The sequence below is a fragment of the Halichoerus grypus genome, chromosome X, assembly GCF_964656455.1.
Source record: "Halichoerus grypus chromosome X, mHalGry1.hap1.1, whole genome shotgun sequence".
Classification (NCBI taxonomy): domain Eukaryota; kingdom Metazoa; phylum Chordata; class Mammalia; order Carnivora; family Phocidae; genus Halichoerus; species Halichoerus grypus.
Genome location: NC_135727.1, coordinates 62,447,473 through 62,473,910, shown reverse-complemented (window position 1 = coordinate 62,473,910; position 26,438 = coordinate 62,447,473). Strand labels below are relative to the sequence as shown.

Sequence of the window (26,438 nt, the reverse complement as noted above, 5' to 3'; positions counted from 1 at the left end):
ATTCTCGGACTCCAGGATCATGACCTGAGCTGAAGGCAGTCGCTTAACCAACTGAGGCACCCAGGCGCCCTTTACATCCTATTTTAAACAAACAACTTCAGCAGTACCTTTTGAAGCACTGGGTACTAATTCTTTAGTCGCTTGAAAATAGAGTGACTAGATAACATTACAATCCTTCTTGAGCCAAATCTTACATAATGGCTTCTCTATTTTGTTTGTCAATATGTTAAATTTAAAGTCACTAGTGCCAAAGGATATGAGCAGGCAATTTACAGAATTAAAATGCAACTTGAAGAGGATGAAAAAATGGTGGAGGAGTTGGGGATCCTATTCCAACCAGTCCCCTTAATTGAGCTGTATATCTACCAGATCACTCTGAGCACCCATGAAATTAGACTGAGATGTATGAAGATAGATCTGGATCTCTACAAACAGAATATCGCAGGGGGTTGGTTTCAAGTTATGAAGCAGGAAGCCGTGATTCCAAGGGCAGATATCTGAAGTTAAACGGAAGGGGGAGGGAGCCGTTGGGATCCTGCATTGCTGGTGTGTGAAAGCCTCCCGCATTGGGGATGGGGCACAAACTCACAGACCGGTAGCAGTGGGGAAAGGACTTTAGGACACCACCCCCCCAGACTGAAACCCAGAGCAGCAGGGCTACACCTGTGAGCTGGGTTCAGCTGGCAGTTATAGAAGCACAAAGGGCAGAGACATGCCCTACATGGAGGCAAGGACTGGGAGCACTTCTGAGGAGTGCACAACCCAGGACCCTGCAGTTATTAGCAGCACGGACAGAAACAGAGATAGTGTGGCCTGGAGAGTTCACGGAAGAACAGACTGCAATCTCTCTGCTCTGAGGCAGAGGGCTGGAAATGTTCTCTTCTGCTCTGTCTTGCAGAAGAGATGTGGAAAGCTGCCAGAGAACAAAAGCCCCCCAAAACATGTTTTCACTGAGCCCGTCTCCCCCCACAGGGTGCAGGGCAACTCTGTCCAAACAGGGTTGCCTAAATAACAGCATGGCAGGCCCCTCCCCCAGCAGACAGACTGTGAGAAAAAGAGGCCGACAACCCTAAGGTCCCTATAAAACAGGTACAACTTGCTTGGGTTGTGGTCAATAATTTGGACTCTGTACATTCCCTCAACCACCCCTCAACAGAATGACTAGGAGGAAACCCTAAAATAAGAAAGACACAGAGATTGTGACTTCTGATATAAATTTACAAATGGATGTAGATATAACGAAGATGTCAGAAATGGACTTCAGGGTAACAGTTATGAAGACAATAGATACAATGGAGAAACTGATAATGGTAACATAGAGTCTCTAAGGGCAGAAATGAAAGCTGAACTGGCAGAATGTAAAAATGTTACCAGTGAGATCCAATCTACTCTAGATAGTCTAACAGCTAGGGTAAATGAGGCAGAAGAACAAACTAGTGATCTAGAAGACAAATTGATAGAAAAAAAGGAGAAAGAGGAGGCCTGGGAGAAACAGCTTAAAATCCATGAAAACAGAATTAGAAAAATAAGTGACACCATGAAACATTCCAATTTCAGAATTATTGGGGTCCCTGACGGGGTGGAGAGAGAGAGAGAGAAGACTAAAAGATATATTTGAGCAAATCGTAGCTGAGAACTTCCCTAATCTGGGGAATGAAACAAACATTCGAGTCCTAGAGACAGAGAGGACTCCTCCAAAGATCAAGGAAAACAGACCAACGCCCCGGCAAGTGATAGTAAAACTCACAAATCTTAGAACCAAGGGAACCATCTTAGAGGCAGTTAGGGGGAAGAAATTCCCTATGTACAGAAAGAGGAACATCAGAATAACATCAGAACTATCCACAGAGACCTGGCAAGCCAGAAAGGCCTGGCAAGACATATTCAGGGTACTAAACAAGGAGACCATGTAGCCAATAATACTTTATCTGGCAAGGCTGTCATTTAGAATGGATGGAGAGATGCAGAGCTTGCACGACCGGCAGAAACTGAAAGAATAGGTGACCACCAAGCTGGCCCTGCAAGAAATATTAAGGGGGGTTCTATAAAAGGAGAAAGACCCCAAGAGTGATATACAACAGAAATTTACAGAGACAATCTATAGAAACAAGCACTTCCTAGGCAACATGATGACAACAAATTCACATCTTTCAATAATCACTCTCAATGTGAACGGCCTAAATGCTCCCATAAAACAGCACAGGGTTGCAAATTGGATAAAAAGGCAGGACCCATCCATATGCTGCCTACAAGAGCCTCATTTTGAACCTAAAGATACATCCAGACTGAAAGTGAAGGTATGGAGATCCATCTTCCATGCCAACGGACCTCAAAAGAAAGCAGGGGTAGAAATTCTTAGACAAATCAGATTTTCTTCTAAAGCCTGTAGTTAGAGACACAGAAGGACACTATATCATTCTTAAAGGGTCTATCCAACAAGAAGATCTAACACTTGTAAATATCTATGCCCCCAACATGGGAGCAGCCATCTACATAAGCCAACTGTTAACCAAAATAAAGAGTCATATTCATAATAATATGTTAATTGTAGGAGACCTCAATACTCCACTCTCAGGAATAGACAGATCATCTAAACAGAAAATCAACAAAGAAACAAGAGCTTTGAATGATACACTGGACCAGATGGACCTCATGGATATTTACAGAACATTCCACCCTAAAACAACAGAATACTCATTCTTCTCAAATGCACACAGAACTTTCTCCAGAACAGACAACATACTGGGTCACAAATCAGGTCTCAATTGATACCAAAAGACTGAGATTATTCCCTGCATTTTCTCAGACCATAATGCTTTAAAACTGGGACTCAATCACAAGAAAAAATGAGGAAGAAATTCAAGCACTTGGAAGCTAAAGACCACTCTGCTCAAGAATGTTTGGGTCAACCAGGAAATCAAAGGAGAACTTAAACAATTCATGTAAATCAATGAGAACAAAAACACATTGGTCCAAAACCTATGGGATACTGTAAAGGCGGTCCTAAGGGGGAAATACATAGCCATCCTAGTTCCACTCAAAAAAAAAATAGAATAATCCTGTATTCACCAACTAAATTTACACCTTAAAGAACTGGAGAAAAAGCATCAAACAACGCCTAAGCCACACATTAGAAGAGAAATAATTAAGAGTAGAGCAGAAATCAATGAATTACAAACCAGAAATAAAACAGAGCCCATCAACAAAACTAGAAGCTTGTTCCTTGAAAAAATTAAGAAAATCGATAAACCGCAGGCCAGACTTATCCAAAAGAAAAGAGATAGGACCCAAATTAATAAAATTATGAATGAAAGGAGAGAGATCACGACTAACACCAGGGAAATAGAAACAATTATTAGAAATTATTATCAACAACTATAGGCCAATAAATCAAGCAACCTGAATGAAATGGAGGCCTTCCTGGAAACCTATAAGCTGCCAAGACTGAAACAGGAAGAAACTGACAACCTGAATAGGCCAATAACCAGTAACGAGATTGAAGCAGTGATCAAAAACCTGTGAAAAACCAAGAGTCCAGGGCCTGATGGATTCCCTGGGGAATTCTACCAAACATTCAAAGAAGAAATAATACCTATTCTCCTGAAGCTGTTTCAAAAAATGGAAACAGAGGGAAAGTTTCCAGACTCATTCTATGAGGCCAGCATTACCTTAATCCCCAAAGCAGGCAAAGACCCCATCAAGAAGGAGAATTTCAGACCGATATCACTGATGAATATGGATTCCAAAATTCTCAAGAAAACCTTAGCTAATAGGATCCAACAGTATATTAAAAGGATCATCCACCACAACCAAGTGGGATTTATCCCTGGGATGCAAGGGTGGTTCAACATTCGCAAATCAATCAATGTGATAGAGCACATTAATAAGAATAGAGAGAAGAACCATATGGTCCTCTCAATTGATGCAGAAAAAGCATTTGACAAAATACAGCATCCTTTCCTGATTAAAACTCTTCAAAGTGTAGGGATAGAGGGAACATTCTTCAAGTTCATAAAATCCACATATGAAAAACCCACAGCAAGTATCATCCTCAATGGGAAAAGCTGAGAACCTTTCCTTTAAGATCAGGAACATGACAAGGATGCCCACTCTGGTCACTATTTTTCAATATAGTACTAGAAGTCCTAGCTACAGCAATCAGACAACAAAAAGAAATAAAAGGTATTCAAATTGGCAAAGAAGAAGTCAAACTCTCTCTTTTCACAGACGACATGATACTTTATGTGGAAGACCCAAAAGACTCCACCCCCAAATTACTAGAACTCATCCAGCAATTCAGTAATGTGGCAAGATACAAAATCAATGCACAGAAATCAGTTGAATTCTTATACACTAACAATGCAACTGTAGAAAGAGAAATTAGAGAATCTATTCCATTTACAATAGCACCAAAATATAATAAGATACCTTGGAATAAACCTAAACAAAGAGGTAAAGGATCTGTAGTCTAGGAACTACAGAACACTCATGAAAGAAATTGAAGAAGACACAAAAAGATGGAAAAATATTCCATGCTCATGGATCGGAAGAATAAACATTGTTAAAATGTCTATGCTACCGAGAGCAATTTATACCTTCAATGCCATCCCAATCAAAATTCCAATGACATTTTTCAAAGTGCTGGAACAAACAATCCTAAAATTTGTATGGAATCAGAAAAGCCCCCAAATCGCCAAGGAAATGTTGAAAAAGAAAAACAAAACTGGGGGCATCACGTTGCCTGATTTCAAGCTATATTACACAGCTGTGATCACCAAGACAGCATGGTCCTGGCACAAAAACAAACATATAGACCAATGGAACAGAATAGAGAACCCAGATATGGACCTTCAACTCTATGGTCAAATAATCTTTGACAAAGCAGGAAAAAACATGCAATGGAAAAAAGACAGTCTCTTCAATAAATGGTGCTGGGAAAATTGGACAGCCATATACAGAAGAATGAAACTTGAACATCGTCTAACACCATACACAAAGATAAACTCAAAATGGATGAAAGACCTAAATGTGAGACAGGAATTCATCAAAATCCTAGAGGAGAACATAGGCAGTAACCTCTTTGACATTGGCCACAGCCACTTCTTTCAAGATACATCTCCAAAGGCAAGTGAAACAGAAGCAAAAATGAACTTTTGAGACTTCATCAAGATAAAAAGCTTCTGCACAGCAAAGGAAACAGTCAACAAAACAAAGAGGCAACCCACAGAATGGGAGAAGATATTTGCAAATGACACTACAGACAAAAGGCTGGTATCCAAGATCTATAAAGAACTTCTCAAACTCAACACCCAAAAATCAAATAATCAAGTCAAAAAATGGTTGAAGACATGAACAGACACTTCTCCAAAGAAGACATACAAATGGCTAATAGACATATGAATAAATGTTCATCATCATTAGCCATCAGGGAAATTCAAATCAAAACTACATTGATATACCACCTTACACCAGTTAGAATGGCAAAAATTACATGGCAAAGAACGACAAATGTTGGAGAGGTTGTGGAGAAAGGGGAACCCTCTTACACTGTTGGTGGGAATACAAATTGGTACAGCCTCTTTGGAAAACTGTGGAGGTGCCTCAAAAATTGAAAATAGACGTACCCTATGACCCAGCATTTGCACTTCTTGGTATTTACCCCAAAGACACAGATGTAGTGAAAAGAAGGGCCATATGCACCCCAATGTTCATAGCAGCAATGTCCAACTATATCCAAACTGTGGAAAGAGCCGAGATGCCCTCAAGAGACCAATGGATAAAGAAGATGTGGTCCATATATACAATGGAATATTACTCAGCCATCAGAAAGGATGAATACCCAACTTTTACATCGACATGGATGGGACTGGAGGAGATTATGCTAAGTGAAATAAGTCAAGCAGAGAAAGTCAATTATCATATGGTTTCACTTATTTGTGGAACATAAAGAATAACATGGAGGACATTAGGAGAAGGAAGGGAAAAATGAAGTGGGAGATGAACCATGGGAGACTATGATCTTCGAGAAAGAAACTGAGGGTTTTAGAGGGGAGAGGGGGTGGGGGGATTGGTGAGCCTGCTGATGGGCATTAAGGAGGGCACATATTGCATCAAGTACTGGGTGTTATATGCAAACAATGAATCATGGAACACTACATCAAAAACTAATGATGTACTGTATGGTGACTAACATAACATAATAAAATGAAATTAAAATAAAAGATACACACAGACAGAAAGTGAAGAGATGAAAAGAATTACCTTATAATGTAAGCAAAAAAATAATTAAAGCCAGGGTAGCAATACGTACATCAGACAAAATGAACTTTAAAACACAAACTGTAACAAGAGACAAAGAAGGCCACTGCATAATAATAAAGAGAACAATCCGATAGGAGAATATAACATTTATAAATATTTATGCACCCAACATTGAAGCACCTAAATACGTAAAGCAAATATTAAAAGACATAAAGGAAGAAATTAATGTTAATAAAATAAAAGCAGGGGACTTTAACACCCTACTTATATCAATGGATAGATCATCCAGGTAGATAGCCAATGAGGAAACAATCTTTAAATGACACTTTAGAGCAGGTAAACTTAATGGATATATACAGAACTTTCCATCCAAAAACAACAGAATGCACATTCTTTTCACATGTGCATGAAACTTTCTCCAGAATAGATCACATATTAGGTCACAAAACAAGTATCAATAAATTAAAAAAAATTGAAGATATACCATGCATCATTTTTAACCACAACAGCATAAATGTAGAAATTGATCACAAGAACGAGCCTGGAAAAACAAACATGTATAGGCTAAACAACATGTTGCTAAACAACCAATGGGTCAACAATGAAATCAAACAAGAAATAAAAAAAAAAAAAAATACCTAGAAGGAAGGGAATGTACAATGGTTAAAAATCTTTCAAATTCAGTAATAGAAGTTTTAAGAAGGGGTCGCCTGGGTCGCTCAGTCATTAAGTGTCTGCCTTCAGCTCAGGTCCTGGTCCCAGGGTCCTGGGATTGAGCTCTGTATCAGGTTCCCTACTTGGCGGAAAGCCTGCTTCTCCCTCCCCCACTCCCCCTGCTTGTGTTCCTTCTCTCGCTTTGTCTCTCTTTGTCAAATAAATAAATAAAGTCTTAAAAAAATGTATCCAAAGATGTCATAAAAGGGAAATATATAGCAATACAGGCCTACCTCAAAAAATAACAAAACAATCAAATAAGCAATCTAACGTTATACCTAAAGGAACTAAAAAAAAAAAAAAATCGCAAGATGAGTAGAAGGAAGAAAATAATAAATATTGGGGTGCCTGGATGGCTCAGATGGTTAAGCATCTGCCTTTGGCTCAGGTCATGATCTCCATGTCCTGGGATAGAGCCCCACATCGGGCTCCCAGCTCAATGGGGAGTCTGTTTCTCCCTCTACCTTTACCTCTCCCCCTGCTTGTGCACTCTCTCCCTCCCTCTTTCTCTCTCAAATGAATAAATAAAATCTTTAAAAAAGAAAATAATAAAGATTACAACACAAGTAAATGACAGAGACTAAAACCAAACCAAAGAAAAGAAAAGATCAGTGAAACCAAGAAAGATAAACAAAATTGATAAATCCTCATGTCAATATCCCTAATGAATACAGATGCAAAAGTCATCAACAAAACATTAGCAAACAGGCAGCGCGGGTTGCGCACGGAGGTCACGCGCGGTGCGCGCCCTGTTGGCTGCAGGGTCCTGGTGGGCTGCGGTCCCCCCACCTCGGGGCCGCCCTCTTCGGTGGTTGGAGGGGCAGACAGAGGAGGCGCGGCCAGATGGAAGCCATGTTAGTGGCGCGCCACATCGCCGCGGACCATAAAGATCTCATCCATGATGTCTCTTTAGACTTCCATGGGTGACCTGCTCCAGCGACCAGAGCGTCAAGGTCTGGGATAAAAGTGAAAGTGGGGATTGGCATTGTACCGCTAGCTGGAAGACACATAGTGGACCTGTGTGGCATGTGACATGGGCCCATCCTGAATTTGGACAGGTTTTGGCTTCTTGTTCTTTTGACTGAACAGCTGCTGTGTGGGAAGAAATAGTAGGAGAATCAAATGATAAACTTTGAGGACAGAGTCATTGGGTTAAGAGGACAACTCTAGTGGATGGCAGAACATCCGTTACCGATGTGAAATTTGCTCCTAAACACATGGGTCTTTGTTAGCAACCTGTTCGGCAGATGGTATAGTAAGAATATATGAGGCGCCAGATGTTATGAATCTCAGCCAGTGGTCTCTGCAGCATGAGATTTTATGTAAGCTAAGCTGTAGTTGTATTTCTTGGAACCCTTCAAGTTCTCATGCTCATTCCCCCGTGATAGCTGTAGGAAGTGATGACAGTAGTCCAAATGCAATGGCCAAGGTTCAGATTTTCGAATATAATGAAAATACCAGGAAACATGCAAAAGCTGAAACCCTCATGACAGTCACAAATCCTGTACATGACATTGCCTTTGCTCCAACCTTAGGAAGATCTTTCCATATTCTAGCCATAGCAACCAAAGATGTGAGGATTTTTACATTAAAGCCTGTGAGGAAAGAACTTACTTCTTCTGGTGGGCCCACAAAATTTGAAATCCATATAGTGACTCGGTTTGATAATCATAATTCCCAGGTCTGGCGAGTGTGTTGGAATATAACAGGAACAGTGCTAGCATCTTCAGGAGATGATGGCTGTGTAAGATTGTGGAAAGCTAATTTTATGGACAATTGGAAGTGTACTGATATTTTGAAAGGTAATGAGAGTCCTGTCAATGGGGATTCTCAGCAGGGAAACTCAAATCCTTCCCTGGGTTCAAATATCCCAAATCTTCAAAATTTATTAAATGGATCTTCTTCTGGAAGAAAGCACAGCTGAGTACCAGCTAACTGGAGTACCTTTGCTGTTTTGCTGCTTGTTGCATGCACACAAGAATGGAAAGCAAGCTCCTTTTCCCCTTCCGCAGCACCTTTTGACCTCTCCCAATATACACCAGCAGCCTGCTTACTACTAAATGCAATCCAAAAGGCCTTTAAAAGTCCAGTGTATTTCATTTTTTTTGTACTAGCCAGTTTATTGACACTATTTGAAGCTTTTGAAATATAAATGGAAAGGCTTTTTGTTGAGACATTGTCACCAAATCAATTTTTTGAAATGTTCCTGAAATTAACATGGGTTTTAAAATTAAAAGGATTGTTACTATCCTTATAAGTAGTTGGGAGGAGGGAAAATATAACTTTATTCCATTTGGAGAACATAGGCTTATTTCTTTTGTTTTCTAAACAGTAAGCTAAAATGATAAATTTTTATAATTTTAATTTGAAGGTTGAATAAATATTTTTCATAAAGATAAAAAATATTAGCAAATAGCATTCAACAATATATTAAAAGATTATTTACCATGATTAACTTAGATTTCTTCCAAGGATGCAAAGGTGGTTCGATAGTCACAAATTAATCAATGGATTACACCACATCTACAAAACAAAAGATAAAAAATGATTATTTCAATAAAACAATGATTATTTCAATAAATGCAAAAGTGCTATACACACAAACAAAATATTACTCAGCCATCAAAAAGAATGAAATCTTGCCATTTGCAACAACATGGATGGAGTTAGAGAGTATTATGCTTAGCGAAATAAGTCACTCAGAGAAAGACAAATACCATATGATTCCACCCATATGTAGAATTTAAGAAACAAAACAGATGAACATAAGGGAGGGGAAGGAAAAATAAAATAAGATAAAAACAGAGAGGGAGGCAAACCATAAGAGACTCTTTAACTATAGGGAACAAACAGGGATGCTGCAGGGGAGGGGTGTGGACAGATGGGGTAATTGGGTTATGGACATTAAGGAGGGCACTTGATGTAATGAACACTGGGTGTTACATGCAACTTCTGAATCACTAAATTCTACCACTGAAACTAATAATACACTATATGTTAACTAACTTGAATTTAAACAAAATCTTAAAAAAAGAAAATTCTGAACATTCCACCAGGAAACTACTAGAAGTAATAAATGAATTCAATAAAGTTGCAGGATTCAAAATTAATACCCAGAAATCATTAGTGCTTCTAAACACTAATAACAAAGTAGCACAAAGTGAAATTAAGAAAACAATTCCATTTAGAATTGCACACAAGCACAAAATATCTAGGAAGACAATTAACCAGGGAAGTGAAAAACTATAAAACATTAATGAAAAAAATTGAAGATGACACAAATTGAAAGATATTCAGTGCTCATGGATTGTAAGAATCAGTATTGTTAAAGTATTTATACTACCCAAATCAATTTAGAGATTTAATGAAATCCTTATCAAAATACTAACACCATTTTTCACAAAAGTAGAAGAAATAATAATAATCTGTGGGCCACCTGGGTGGCTCAGTCAGTTAAGTGTCTGCCTTCAGCTCAGGTCATTGTCTCAGGGTCCTGGGCTCGAGCCCCACATTAGGCTCTCTGCTCAGCGAGGACTCTGCTTCACTCTTTATCTCTGTGCTCATGCTCTCTCCTTCTCTCTCTCTCTCAAATAAATAAATAAATAAATCTTTAAAAAAATAATAATTTGTATGGAACCAATACCATACACTTTTGACTACTACCTGTAACAAACAAATGGAACAGAATAGAGAGCCCAGAAATAAACTCATGCTTATAAAGTCAATTAATCTATGACAAAAAAAGCAAGAATATACAATGGGGAAAAGAAAGTCTCTTCAACAAAAGATGAAACTGGACCACTTTGTTACACCATACACAAAAATAAACAAAATGGATTAAAGATGTAAATGTGAGACCTGAAAACATAAAACTCTTAGAAGATAACCTAAGCAGTAATTTGTTTGATATTGTCTTCACAAATATTTTTCTAGATCTGCCTCCTTTGACAAGGGAAACAAAAGAAAATTAAACTATTGGGACTACACCAAAATAAAAAGCTTTTGCAGGATGAAGGAAACCATCAAGAAACAGAAAGGCAACCTTCTTAATAGGAAAAGATATTTGCAAATGATATATCTGATAATAGGTTAATTTCTAAAATATATAAAGAACTTATACAACTCAACACCAAAATAAAAAGAAAAGAAAAAAACAATCTGAATAAAAAATGGGTAGGGACATGAATAGACATTTTTCCAAAAAAATATATACAGATGACTAACAGACATATGAAAAGATTCTCAATATCACTCATCATCAGGGAAATGTAAATCAAATCTACAATGAGATACCACCGCATACCTGTCAGAATGACTAAAATAAAAAACACAAGAAACAACAGGTGTTGGTGAGGATATGGAGAACCCTTGTGCACTGTTGGTAGGAATGTAAACTGGTGCGCTCACTGTGGAAGATAGGATGACATTTCCTCAAAAAATTAAAAATAGAATTTACATGTAATCCAGTAACCTTACTACTAGGTATTTATGCAGAGAAAATGAAAACACTAATTTGAAAGGATATATGCACCCCTATGTTTATTGAAGCATTATTGACAATAGCCAAGATAAAGAAGCAACTCAAATGTCCATCCATAGATGAGTGGATAAAGATGTGATGTATATATATGCAATAGAATATTACTAAGCTTTAAAAAATGAAGTCTTGTCATTTGCAACAACATAAATGGACCTAAAAGATATAATGCTAAGCAAAATAAGTCAGTCAAAGAAAAATTAGTATCATATTATTTCACTCATATGTGGATTTTAAGAAACACAAAACGAACAAACAAGAATTAAGAGAGACATAAAACCAGACTCTTAAATACATAGAAAATTTGTTGGTTGCAAGAGGGTAGGTGAGTGGGGGGAAGGGTGAAATTGATAAAGAGGATCAAGTGTACTTTTATATAGTACTGAGTAATGTATATTTCTAGTACTCAGCACTGAGTAATGTATATAATTGTTGAATCATTATATTGTACACATGAAAATGTTATAATACTGTATGTTAATTATACTTCAATAAAACCATGTAAAAAATTGTATGGAACTATGAAAGACCCCAAATGGTCAAAGCAATCATAAGAAAGAAAACACAGCTGGATATATCACAATTCTAGTTTTCAAAATAAACTACAAAAACAATATGGTACTGACACAAAAACAGACACATAGATTAATGGAATAGAATAGAGAGCCTAGAAAGAATCCCATGCTTATATGATTAATTAATTTATGACAAGGGAGGCAAGAACATACAATGGAGAAAAGACAGTCTCTTCAGCAAATTGTGCTGGGAAAACTGGACAGCTTCATGTAAAAGAATAAAACTGGACCACTTTTTAACACCATGCACAAAAATAAACTCAAAGTAGATTAAAGACATTAAAGTGAAAACAAACTATAAAAATTCTAGAAAGAAATATAAGCAGTAGTTTTTTTGACATTGGCCATAGCAACATTTTCCCAATATGTCTCCTAAGACAAGAGATACAAAAGCAAAAATAAACTATTGGGACTACATCAAAATAAAAAGCTTTTGCACAGCAAGTGAAACCATCAACAAAACAAAAACATAACATACTGAATGGGAAAATGTTACTGTAAATGATATATGTGATAAGAAGTTAATATACAAGATATATAAAGTACTTAAACAATTAAACACACACACACACACACACACACACACACACACACACAAATCCGATTTAAAAATGGGCAGAGGACCTTAATAGACTTAATTTTCCCAAAGAAGACATCCACGTGTCCAAACAGACACATGAAAAGATACTCAACATCACTAGTCATGTGGAAAAGTAAGCAAAAACCACAATTAGTTCTCACTTTATGCCTTTCAGAATGGCTAAAATAATAATAATAAAAAGAACAAATAACAAGTGTTGGCAAGAATGTGGAGAAAAGGAAAACCTTGTGCACTGTTGGGGAGAATGCAAATTGGTACAGCCAATGTGGAAAGGAATATGAAGGTTCCTCAAAACTTAAAAGTAAAAATACTATGTCAATCAACTATTCCACTACTGGGTATTTACCCAAAGAAAACAAAAACACTAATTCAAGCAGCTATATGCAATCCTGTTTCTTGCAACATTATTTACAGTAGCCAATGCAAGTGTCCATTGATAGATGAATAGATAAAGAAGATGTAGTTTATATATACATGGAATGCACACACCCATAAAAGAGGATGATCTTGCCACTTGCAACAACATGGAAGGAACTAGAAAATATTATGCTAAGTAAAATACATCAGAATGAGAATACAAATAGCATATGATTTCACTCATATGTGGAATCTAAATAAACAAAACAAATGAATAAACAAACAAAAACCAGAATTACTTCTATAAATACAGAGAACAAACTGATGGTTGTTAAAAGAAAGCAAGTGTGGGATTAGCAAGAAAGTGAAGGGTAGTGGGAGACACAAGCTTCAACTTGAGGTATGAATGTCATGCAAGTTAAACATACAGCATAGGGAGTATAGTCACTGATATTGAAAGAGCATTGCATGGTTACACATTGTAGCTACACTTGGGGTAAGCATAACATAATGTATAGAGATATTGAAACAATATGTAGTACACCTGGAATTGATGTAACATTGTGTTTCAACTGTACTCATAAAAAATTTTTTAAAAAGGAGTCTGGAAGATTGTGATGAAGTAGGAGGACCCTAGGCTTGCCTCATTTGATGAATATAATTAGATAACAATCAAATCATCCTAAATACCCCAGAAATTGACTTGAAGACCGCAGAACAAACTTCACAACTAAAGGTAGAGAAGAGGCCACATTGAAGAAGGCAGGAAGTGTGGAGACATGGTTGGGAGAGAAACAGTTTGTGGCTGCTGCTGTGGGGAGGGAGGCACAGTCACAGAGAAGGGCAAAAGACAGACTAGCACACAGGGGAGCAAATGGGGAAAATAGATCCCCAAAACAATTGACTTGGAGAGTGAAAGAGTCTGAATTTCCTGAGTTCTTGCAACCAGTGGGGCTTAAAGCTTGGAGTTTGAAAGGTCATTGGGCTTGATTTGGGGAAAGCCCTGAGGCATTTGGGCTGCTCTTTGAGAGCAGTCAAGTCAAACAATCTGGGGACAGATAGCCTGGAAACACTGATCTGAAGAGTGCCTGGGGCAAACGGTGGGGAGGTTATTTGCTCCTCTCAGAGCATATCCTAGAGAAGCAGGATTCATGAAGACACCCCTTCTGGAACAAAGAAACTGACAGATGCCATTTCTCTCCCCCACCCTTCAGCATAAACACAAAACCACCTGTGGGAACCTGCACAGCACAGACAATCACTACCTAAATTCCTTACACCAAGCCCCACCACATCACGCTCTGGTGGAACTGCCCTTCCCTGTTAGGCTTGCCTCTGTCCCAGGGCAGCAGGTCCCTTTCCCCAGAAGTCAGGCTCAAACCACTGCTCACACTGTATCTCCCAATATGGAAATTTTCTGGAGCCTTGGTTCTGGAAGCAGGGGCAACAGGTTTCATTTCACAAGCAGACCAGCACACCTAGTTAAAATGAGCCACATTCAAGCCAGGGACCAAACACTGCCCACAAGCAAGGAGACCATCTACAGATGACTGTCCTGAAGGATAAGGCAGCCAGGACAACAGCAGAGTGCATGCAGCACACATTGGAGACACTCCGGAAGTGCCAGGCCCTGGGGAAGAGGGGACACTACAGTTCAGAGTACTACAGGACCTCTTCTTCATAAGGCCATTACCCTCAAGAACAGAGGATGTAGCTGACTTTCCAAACTCATAGAAAAATGCACAGATACATAGACAGAATGAGAAGATAGAGGAATTTGTCTCAAATGAAATAACAGGACAAGGCCACAGCCAGAGATCTAAGTGAAACAGATATAAGTAACATGCCTGATAGAGAAATTTAAAGTAATGATCATAAGGATACTCACTGGACTTGAGAAAAAAGTGGAAGATATGAGTGAGATCCTTAACACAGAGATAAGGAATAATATAGCAGAGAAAAAGGGTTGAAAAAATGAAATGAGAAACATGCTTGGATGGAATAAACAACAGGCTGGAAGAAGCAGAGGAATGAATTAATGACCTAGAAAACAGACTAAAGGAAAATAATCAAACTGAACAAAAGAGAGAAAATAAAATTATGAAAAATGAGAATAGGCTTAGGGAACACAGTGACTTCATCAAACTTAATAACAGTCACATTATAGGAGAAGAGAGAGAAAAGGGAGGAAATTATTTGAAGAGATAATAGCTGAAAACACTAATCTGGGAAAAGCAACAGATATTCAGATCCAGGAAGCACAGAAAACCCCCAGTACAATCAAGATTTTATTTTGGCAAAATAAAATCTGTCAAAAAAGGCAGATCCACACCAAGACACATTATAATTAAAATGGCAACATACTGATAATGAAAAAAAAAAAATTAAAAGCAGCAAGACAGAAGAACACAGGTGCACACAAGGGAACCCCCATAAGGCTATGTGCAGATTTTTCAGCAGAAACTTTGAAAGCCAGGTGGAGTGGCATGATATATTCAAAATGTTAAATGGGAAAAGTCTACAGCCAAAAATACTCTATCCAACAAAGCTATCATTCAGAATAGAAGGAGAGATAAAGAGGATAAAGAATTTCCCAGACAAACAAAACTGAGGGAGTTCGAGACCACTAAACTAGCCCTGCAAGAAATATTAAAGGGGAATTTTTGAGTGGAAATATCAGTACAGGAACAAACAAAATAAAAGAATGTAAAATATGACACTATTTACCTAAAGCATGTGGAGGAGAGGAATAAAGAATGGGTTCAAACTTAAGCAACCATCAACTTAATATAGACTGCTCTATGCAGAAGATGTTATATACAAACCTAATGGTAACTGCAAATGAAAAACCAGTAACAGATATTCAGAGAATAAAGATAAAGGAATCCAAGTAAATCACTAAAGAGAGCCAACAAACTATGACAGAGAGCAAGACAAGAAAAGATCAGAGAAAGACAACCAAAATAACTATACAACAAGGAACAAAATAGCAATAAATACATATCTATTAATAATTACTTTGAGTGAAAATGGACTAAAACTCCAATAAAAGGCCTAGAGTGACAGAATGGATAAGGAAAAAAAAAGACCCATCTGTATGTTGCCTACAGGAGACTCATTTTAGATCTAAACACACCTGAAGATTGAACATGAGGGAATGCAGAAATATTTATCATGCAAATGGATGTCAAAAGAAAGGCAGATTAGCAATACTTATATTGGACAAAATAGACTTTCTTTTCTTTTTTTTTTTTTTTGTTTCAAGTTTTTGTATGTATGTATGTATGTATGTATTTTTTAAGAATTTATCTATTTATTTGACAGGGAGAGACACAGCCAGAGAGGGGACACAAGCAGGGGGAGTGGGAGAGGGAGAAGCAGGCCTCCCGCGGAGCAAGGAGCCCGATGCGGGGCTGGATCCCAGGACCCTGGGATCATGACCTGAGCCAAAGGCAGACGCTTAACGACTGAGCCACCCAGGCGCCCCTATCTATGTATGTATTTTTAAGTAAGCTCCACCACCAGCATGTAGCACAATGTGAGGCTTAAACTCATGACCCTGAGATCAAGATCTGAGCTAAGATCAAGAGTTGGGTACTTAACTGACTGAGCCACCCAGACACCCCTCAAGTTTTTATTTCAATTCTAGTTAGTTAAAATATAGTGTAATATTGGTTTCAGGAGAATTTAGTGATTCATCACTTGTATATTAATACCCAGTGCTCATCATAACAAGTGCACCCTTAATATGCATCACCTATCTAGCCCATCCACTACCATCCTCCGTCCATCAACCCTCAGTTTTTTCTCTGTAGTTGAGTCTCTTATGGATTGCCTCCCTCTCTTTTTTCCCTCTTCCCCCATGTTCATCTCTTTTGCTTCTTAAATTCCACATATGTAGACTTTAAAACAAAGACTGTGGCAAGAAGGGCACCTGGGTGGCTCAGTCATTAAGCATCTGCCTTCAGCTCAGGTCATGATCCCAGGGTCCTGGGATCGAGTCCCACATCAGGCTCCCTGCTCTGTGGGAAGCCTGCTTCTCCCTCTCCCGCTCCCCCTGCTTGTGTTCCCTCTCTAGTTGTCTCTCTCAGTGTATCAAATAAATAAATAAAATCTTAAAAAAAAAAAAAAAAGACTGTGACAAGAGACAGGAAAGGACACTATATAATAACAAAGGAGATAATCCAACAGAAACATATAACAATTATAAATATTTATGTACACAAAATGGGAGCACAAAATACATAAACTAGTTAATAACAAATATAAGGGAACTACTCAATAGTAATATAATAATAGTGGGGGACTTTGATAACCCAAATACATCAATGGACAGATCCACTAAACAGAAAATCAACAAAGAAACATTGGCTTTGAATGACCTACTGGAATAGATGGATTTACCATATATTTAGAACATTCCATCCTAAAGCATCAGAATACAGTTTCCGTTCAAGAGCGGAATAGATGACATATTAGGTGACAAAACACGCCTCAACATATTGCAGAAACTCGAAATCATACCATGCACCTTTTCTGACAACAAAGTTATGAAAGTAGAAGTCAACCACAGGGGTGCCTGTGTGGCTCAGTAGGTTAAGCGTCCAAATCTTGGTTTCCTTGGCACAGGTCATGATCTCAGGGTTGTGAGAGTGAGCCCTGCATTGGGCTCTGCTCTCAGTGTGGAGTCTACTTAGATTTCTCTCCCCCTGTGCCCCTTCCCCACCCCTCTCTTTCAAATAAATAAATAAATCTTTAAAAAAAGGAGTCAACCACAAAAAAATCTGGAAAGGCCACAATAATTATTGAACATTATATCAAAAACTAATGATGTACTATAACTTGGCAAATTGAATTTAAATAATAATGAAAAATAACATACTATTAAATGATGAATGGATCAACCAGGAAATCAAAGAAGAAATTTAAAAAATACATGAAAGCAAATGGAAATGAAAATACAACATATCAAAATCTTTTGGATACAGCAAATGCAGTTCCAAGAGAGAAGTTTATAGTGTTAAAGGCCTACCTCAAGAAGCAAGAAAAATCTCAAATAAACAACCTAACCTTACACCTAAAGGAGCTTGAAAAAGAACAAAAACTGAAGCTTAAAACTAGCAGAAGGAATGAAATAATAAAGATTAGAGCAGAAATAAATGAAATCAAAACTAAAAAAAACAATAGAACAGATCAATGAAACCAGGAGGTGTTTCTTTGAAAAAAAAAACAAAAACAAAAACAAAACAGTAAAATGGATAAATCTCTAGCCAGAGTTTTCAAGAAAAAAGAGAAAGGATCCAAATGAATAAAATCAGAAATGAGAGAGGAGAAATAACAACCAACACCACAGAAATACAAGAATTATAGGAAAATATTATAAAAATAACTATATGCAAATCATTAGAAAACTTAGAAGAAATGGATACATTTCTAGAAACATATAAACTACCAAGACTGAAACACAACAAAATAGGAAATTTGAACAAACCAATTACCACCAAAGAAATTGAATCAGTAATCAAACTCCCAACAAGCAAAAGTCCAGGATCAGACAGCTTTCCAGGAGAACTCTATCAAACATTTGAAGAAGAGTTAATACCTATTCTTCTCAAATATTTCAAAAAATAGTAAAGGAAGGAAAATTTCCAAATTCATTATATGAGGTCAGATTTACCCTGATTCCCAAAGGAGACAAAGACACACACACACACACACACACAAAAAAGGACTACAGGCCAATATCTTTATATCTTTGATGAACATAGATGTAAAATTCCTCAACAAAATACTAGCAAACCAAATCCCAAAACACATTTAAAAAATCATTCACCAGATCAAATGGGATTTATCCCTGTGTTGCAAAAGTGATTCAATATTTGCAAATCAATCAACATGATACATTACATCAATAAGAGAAATGAAAAGAACCATATATCATTTCAATAGATACAGAAAATCATTTGACAATGTAAATATCCATTCACAATAAAAGTGCTCTAACAAAGTTAGTTAGTTTAGAGGGAACAGCCTCAACATAATAAGGGCCATATATGAAAATAACTACAGCTAACATTATCTTCAATAGGGAAAAACTGAGAGGCTTTCCCCTAAAATCATGAACAAGACAAGGTTGTCCACTCTCATCACTTTTATTCAACATAGTACTGGAAGTCCTAGCCCCAGCAATCAGACAACAAAAAGAAATTGGCATCCAGATTAGTAAGGAAGAAGTAAAACTTTTACTATTTGCAGATGACATGATAGTATATATAGAAAACTTGAAAGATTCCAATAAAAAAAAAAACTGTTAGAAGTGATAAATTCAGTAAAGTCACAGGATACAGAGTCAATGTACAGAAATCTGTTGTATATCTATACACCAATAATGAATCAGCAGAAAGAGAAATTAAGAATCCCATTTACAGTTGCACTAAAATATTAAGTTACCTAGAAATAAACATAACCAAACAGGTGTAAGAACTGTACTCTGAAATTTTAAAACACTGATGAAAGAAATTGAATATGACACAAAGAAATGGAAAGACATTCCATGCTCATGTATTGGAAGAATGAATATTGTTAAAATGTCTATACTACCCAAAGCAATCTATACATTTAATGTGATCCCCATCAAAATACCACCACCATTTTTCACAGAGCTAGAACAAACAATCCTAAAATTTGTATGGAACCACGAAAGACCCCAAGTAGTCAAAGTAACCCTGAAAAACAAAAGCAAAGCTGTAAGCATCACAATTCTGGACATCAAGTTATATTACAAAGCTGTAGGTCAAAAAGAGTATGGTACGGGCACAAAAATTGACACATAGTTCAATGGAACAGAGTAGAAAACCAGAAATGAATGCACAACTATATGGTCAATTAATCTTCAACAAAGCAGGAAAGAATATCCAACAGGAAAAAGACAGTCTTTTCAACAAATGGTGTTGGAAAAACTGGAGAGTAGCATGCAGAAGAATGAAACTGTATCAGTTTCTTACACCATACCATATATATATATATATATATAAATTATATATATATATAATTTAAGCAATTTGGATGGAATATTTCTCAACCATAAAAAAGAATTAAATCTTGACATCTGTAATGACATGGATTGAGCTAGAGAGTCTCATGCTAAGCAAAATAAGCCAGTCAGAGAAAGACAAATACCATATGATTTCACACATATGTGGATTTTAAAAATCAAAACAAACAAGTGAAGTGATTAAAAAAAGAGAGGTAAACTAAGAAACAGATTCTTAGGTATATAGAACAAATTGGGAATTGGGTGGGGAGATGGGTTAAAGAGGCGATGGGGATTAAGGAGTGCACTTGTGATGAGCACCGGGTGTTGTATTGACTTTTTAATCACAATATTGTACACCTGAAACTAATATTACACAGTATGTTAGCTAATTGGAATTTAAATAAAAACTTATAAAAAAAGATCATCCTGTTTTTAATAAAAGTGAGAAAAAACAGCCCATATATATGTGTAAGGAATTCCCCAATTCCATTAGACATAATCATATTTCATTTAGGAGTCAAATACATTGTAATGTTGCATCAAAATTTTATTAGATTACCAGTTTTGCTTCTCTGTGACTGTAAATAATGAAGAGTTGATACAAATGTAGTGGTCTGAAGGGGTACATGCACCCCAATGCTTATAGCAGCAATGTCCACAATAGCCAAACTATGGAAAGAGCCAAGATGTGCATCGACAGATGAATGGATAAAGAAGATGTGGTATATATAAACAATGGAATATTATGCAGCCATCAAAAGGAATGAAATCTTGCCATTTGCAATGACGTGGATGGAACTGGAGGGTATTATGCTGAGCAAAATAAGTCAATCAGAGAAAGACATGTACCATATGATCTCACTGAAATGAGGAATTCTTAATCTCAGGAAACAAACTGAGGGTTGCTGGAGTGGTGGGGGGTGGGAGGGATGGGGTAGCAGGGTGATAGACATTGGGGAGGGTATGTGCTATGGTGAGCACTGTGAATTGTGTAAGACTGTTGAATCACAGACCTGTACCTCTGAAAAAAATAGTACATTATATGTTAAAAAAAAAAAAAAGAAGATAGTAGGAAGGGAGAAATGAAGGGGGGGAATCAGAGGGGGAGACAAACCATGAGAGACAATGGACTCTGAGAAACAAAATGAGGGTTCTAGAGGGGAAGGGGTGGGGGGATGGGTTAGCCTGGTGATGGGTATTAAAGAGGGCACATACTGAATGGAGCATTGGGTATTATACTCAAACGATGAATCATGGAACACTACATCAAAAACTAATGATGGAGGGAGGAAAAAGATGGAGGAGGAGTAGGGGACTCTACTCCAACTGGTCCTCGGAATTGAGCTGGATATCTACCAGACCACTCTGAGCACCCACATAATCAGCCTGAGATGTAAGAAGATCTGGATCTCTACAAACAGAATATCACAGGCGGTTGGTTTTGAGGTAGGAAGCGGGGAGCTGTGATTCCGCAGGCAGATATCGGAGGATAATCAGCAGTGGGGGGAGCCTGGCCGTGGGGATCCTACACCACAGGTGATCGATAGCCTCCCACACTGGGGATGAGACACAGACTTGCAGACCAGGGAAATGACTTTAGGGCAGTCCCCGGGATGGAAACCTGGAGCAGCAGGGTTGCGCGTGCGAACTGGGAGCGGCTAGCAGTATTAGAAGCACAAAGGGCAGAGACGTGCCCTGACCTGGAGGCAGGACTGGGAACACTGCAGAGGGGCACACAACCCAGGACCTGCAGTTTATAGCAGCACAGACAGAAACGGAGATAGTGTGGCCTGGAGAGCTCACTGAAGAACAGACTGCGATCTCTCTGCTCTGAGGCAGAGGGTTGGAAATGGTCTTTTCTGCTCTGACTCTTGGAAGAGATGCAGAAAGCTCCCAGGGAAAGTCGCCCGAGAAAAAAAGCCCCAAAAAACTGGTTCCCACTGAGCCCATCCCCTGCCTCAGGGGGGCAGGGGAACTCTGCCCAAACAGGGTTGCCTGAGTAACAGTGCGGCAGGCCCCTCCCCAAGAAGACAGCCTGGGAGAATAAGAGGCCAGCAACCCTAAGGTCCCTAGAAAACAGGTGCATCTTGCTTGGGTTCTGGTCAATAATTTGGACTCTATACAATCCCTCAACCACCCATCAACAGAATGACTAGGAGGAGGAACCCCCAAAATAGGAAAGACTCAGAGATTGTGACTTATGCTACAGATTTACAAATGGATGCAGATATAACCAAGATGTCGGAGATGGAATTCAGGCTAGCAATTGTGAAGACAATAGCTAGAATGGAGAAATCAATTAATGGCAACATAGAGTCTCTAAGGGCAGAAATGAAAGCTGAATTGGCAGAACTTAAAAATGCTATCAATGAGATCCAATCCAATCTAGATAATCTAAGAGCTAGGGTAAGTGAGGCAGAAGAATGAATTAGTGACCTGGAATACAATTTAATAGATAAAAAGGGAAAAGAGGAGGCCAGGGAAAAACAACTCAGAATCCGTGAAAATAGAATCAGAGAAATAAGTGACAGCATGAAGCTTTCCAATGTCAGAATAATTGGAATCCCGGAGGGAGTGGAGAGACAGAGAGGACTAGAAGATGTATTTGAGCAAATCATACCTGAGAACTTCCCTAATCTGGGGAATGAAACAAACATTCGTGTCCTAGAGCCCGGGAGGACCCCTCCCAAAATCAAGGAAAACAGGCCAACACCCTGGCATGTAATAGTAAAACTCGCAAGTCTTAGAACCAAGGAAACCATCTTAAGGGCAGTTAGGGGGAAGAGAGTCCTTACGTACAGAGGGAGGAACAACAGAATAATGTCAGACCTATCCACAGAGACCTGGCAAGCCAGAAAAGCCTGGCAAGACATATTCAGGGTACTAAATGAGAAGAACATGCAGCCAAGAATACTTTATCTGGCAAGGGTGTCACTTAGAATGGTTGGAGAGATGCAGAGCTTCCAAGACCAGCAGAAACTGAAAGAATATGTGACCACTAAGCCGGCCCTGCAAGAAATATTAAGGGGGGTTCTATAAAACGAGAAAGACCCCAAGAGTGATATACAACAGAAATTTACAGGGACAATCTATAAAAACAATGCATTCACAGGCAACATGATGACAATGAATTCATATCTTTTAATAATCACTCTCAACATGAACGGCCTAAATGCTCCCATAAAATGGCACAGGGTTGCAGATTGAATAAAAAGACAGGACCCATCCATATGCTGTCTACAAGAGCCTCATTTTGAACCTAAAGATACATCCAGACTGAAAATGAAGGGATGGAGATCCATCTTCCATGCTAGCAGACCTCAATAGAAAGCTGGGGTAGCAATTCTTATATCAGAAAAATTAGATTTTAAACTAAAGTCTGTAATTAGAGTCACAGAAGGACACTATATCATTCTTAAAGGGTCTATCCAACAAGAAGATCTAACACTTGTAAATATCTATGCCCCCAACATGGGAGCAGCCATCTACATAAGCCAACTGTTAACCAAAGTAGAGTCATATTGATAACAATTTGTTAATTGTAGGAGACCTCAATAATCCCCTCTCAGCAATAGACAGATCATCTAAACAGAAAATCAACAAAGAGACATGAGTTTTGAATGACACACTGGACCAGATGGACCTCATAAATATATACAGAACATTTCACTCTAAAACAACAGAATACTCATTCTTCTCGAGTGCACATGGAACTTTCTCCAGAATAGACCACATACTGGGTCACAAATCAGGTCTCAACTGAAACCAAAAGATTGAGGTTATTCCCTGCATATTCTCAGACCACAATGCTTTAAACCTGGAACTCAATCACAAGAAAAAAATTGGTAGAAATTCAAACACCTGGAAGCTAAAGACCACTCTGCTCAAGAATGTTTGGGTCAACCAGGAAATCAAAGGAGAACTTAAACAATTCATGGAAACTAATGAGAACGAAAACACATAGGTTCAAAACCTATGGGATACGGTAATGGCAGTCCTAAGGGGGAAATACATAGCCATCCAAGCCTCGCTTAGAAAAATAGAAAAATCCCGAATTCACAAACTAACTCTACACCTTAAAGAACTAGAGAAAAAGCAACAAATGATGCCTAAGCCACACATTAGAAGAGAAATAATTAAGATTAGAGCAGAGATCAATGAATTAGAAACCATAAACACAGTAGATCAGATCAATGAAACTAGAAGTTGGTTCTTTGAAAGAATTAATACGATCGATAAACCACTGGCCAGACTTATCCAACAGAAAAGAGAAAGGACCCAAATTAATAAAATTATGAATGAAAGGAGAGATCACGACTAACACCAAGGAAATAGAAACAATTAATAGAAATTATTATCAACAACTATAGGCCAATAAACTGAGCAATCTGGATGAAATGGAGGCCTTCCTGGAAACCTATAAGCTACCAAGACTGAAACAGGAAGAAATTGACAACCTGAATAGGCTAATAACCAGTAACGAGATTGAAGCAGTGATCAAAAACCTGTGAAAAACCAAGAGTCCAGGGCCTGATGGATTCCCTGGGGAATTCTACCAAACATTCAAAGAAGAAATAATACCTATTCTCCTGAAGCTGTTTCAAAAAATAGAAACAGAAGGAAAACTTCCAAACTCATTCTGTGAAGCCAGCATTACCTTAATCCCCAAACCAGACAAAGACCCCATCAAAAAGGAGAATTTCAGACTGATATCACTGATGAATATGGATTCCAAAGTCCTCAACAAAATCTTAGCTAATAGGATCTAACAATACATTAAAAGGATCATCCACCACAACCAAGTGGAATTTATCCCCGGGATGCAAAGGTGGTTCAACATTCGCAAATCAATCAATGTGATAGTGCGCATTAATAAGAGGAGGGAGAAGAACCATATGGTCCTCTCAATTGATGCAGAAAAAGCATTTGACAAAATACAACATCCTTTCCTGATTAAAACTCTTCAGAGTATAGGGATAGAGGGAACATTCCTCAAGTTCATAAAATCCATCTATGAAAAACCCACAGCGAATATCATCTTCAATGGGGAAAAGCTGAGAGCCTTTCCCTTAAGATCAGGAACACGTCAAGGATGCCCACTCTCGCCACTATTGTTCAACATAGTACTAGAAGTCCTAGCAACAACAATCAGACAACAAAAAGAAATAAAAGTATTCAAATTGGCAAAGAAGAAGTCAAACTCTCTCTTTTCACAGATGACATGATACTTTATGTGGAAAGCCCAAAAGATTCCACCCCCAAATTACTAGAACTCATCCAGCAATTCAGTAATGTGGCAGGATACAAAATCAATGCACAGAAATCAGTTGCTTTCTTATACACTAAGAACGCAACTGTAGAAAGAGAAATTAGAGAAACGATTGCATTTACAATAGCACCAAAAACCATAAGATACCTCAGAATAAACCTAAGCAAAGAGGTAAAGGATCTGTACTCTAGGAACTATAGAACACTCATGAAAGAAATTGAAGAAGACACAAAAAGATGGAAAAATATTCCATGCTCATGGATCGGAAGAATAAACATTGTTAAAATGTCTATGCTACCCAGAGCAATTTATACCTTCAATGCCATCCCGATCAAAATTCCAATGACATTTTTCAAAGTGCTGGAACAAACAATCCTAAAATTTGTATGGAATCAGAATAGGCCCCGAATCGCCAAGGAAATGTTGAAAAAGAAAAACAAAGCTGGGGGCATCACGTTGCCTGATTTCAAGCTATATTACACAGCTGTGATCACCAATACAGCATGGTCCTGGCACAAAAACAGACATTTAGACCAATGGAACAGAACAGAGAACCCAGATATGGACCCTCAACTCTATGGTCAAATAATCTTCGACAAAGGAGGAAAAAACATGCAATGGAAAAAAGACAGTCTCTTCAATACGTTATGCTGGGAAAATTGGACAGCCACATGCAGAAGAATGAAACTTGACCATTCTCTAACACTATTCACAAAGATAAACTCAAAGTGGATGAAAGACCTCAATGTGAGACAGGAATCCATCAAAATCCTAGAGGAGAACATAGGCAGTAACCTCTTTGACATTGGCCACAGCCACTTCTTTCAAGATACATCTCCAAAAGCTAGTGAAACAAAAGCAAAAATGAACTTTTGGGACTTCATCAAGATAAAAAGCTTCTGCACAGCAAAGGAAACAGTCAACAAAACAAAGAGGCAACCCACAGAATGGGAGAAGATATTTGCAAATGACACTACAGATAAATGGCTGGTATCCAAAATCTGTAAAGAATTTCTCAATCTGAACACCCAAAAAAGAAATAATCAAGTCCAAAAATGGGCAGAAGATATGAAAAGACACTTCTCTGA

The 26,438-nt window shown here is 38.1% G+C and overlaps 1 pseudogene; it reads left to right on the top strand.

Annotated features, from left to right (window-relative positions):
• The first annotated feature begins 7,772 nt into the window (after window positions 1–7,772).
• Window positions 7,773–8,943, top strand: LOC118534371 (nucleoporin SEH1 pseudogene; annotated as a pseudogene).
• Window positions 8,944–26,438: the final 17,495 nt, after the last annotated feature.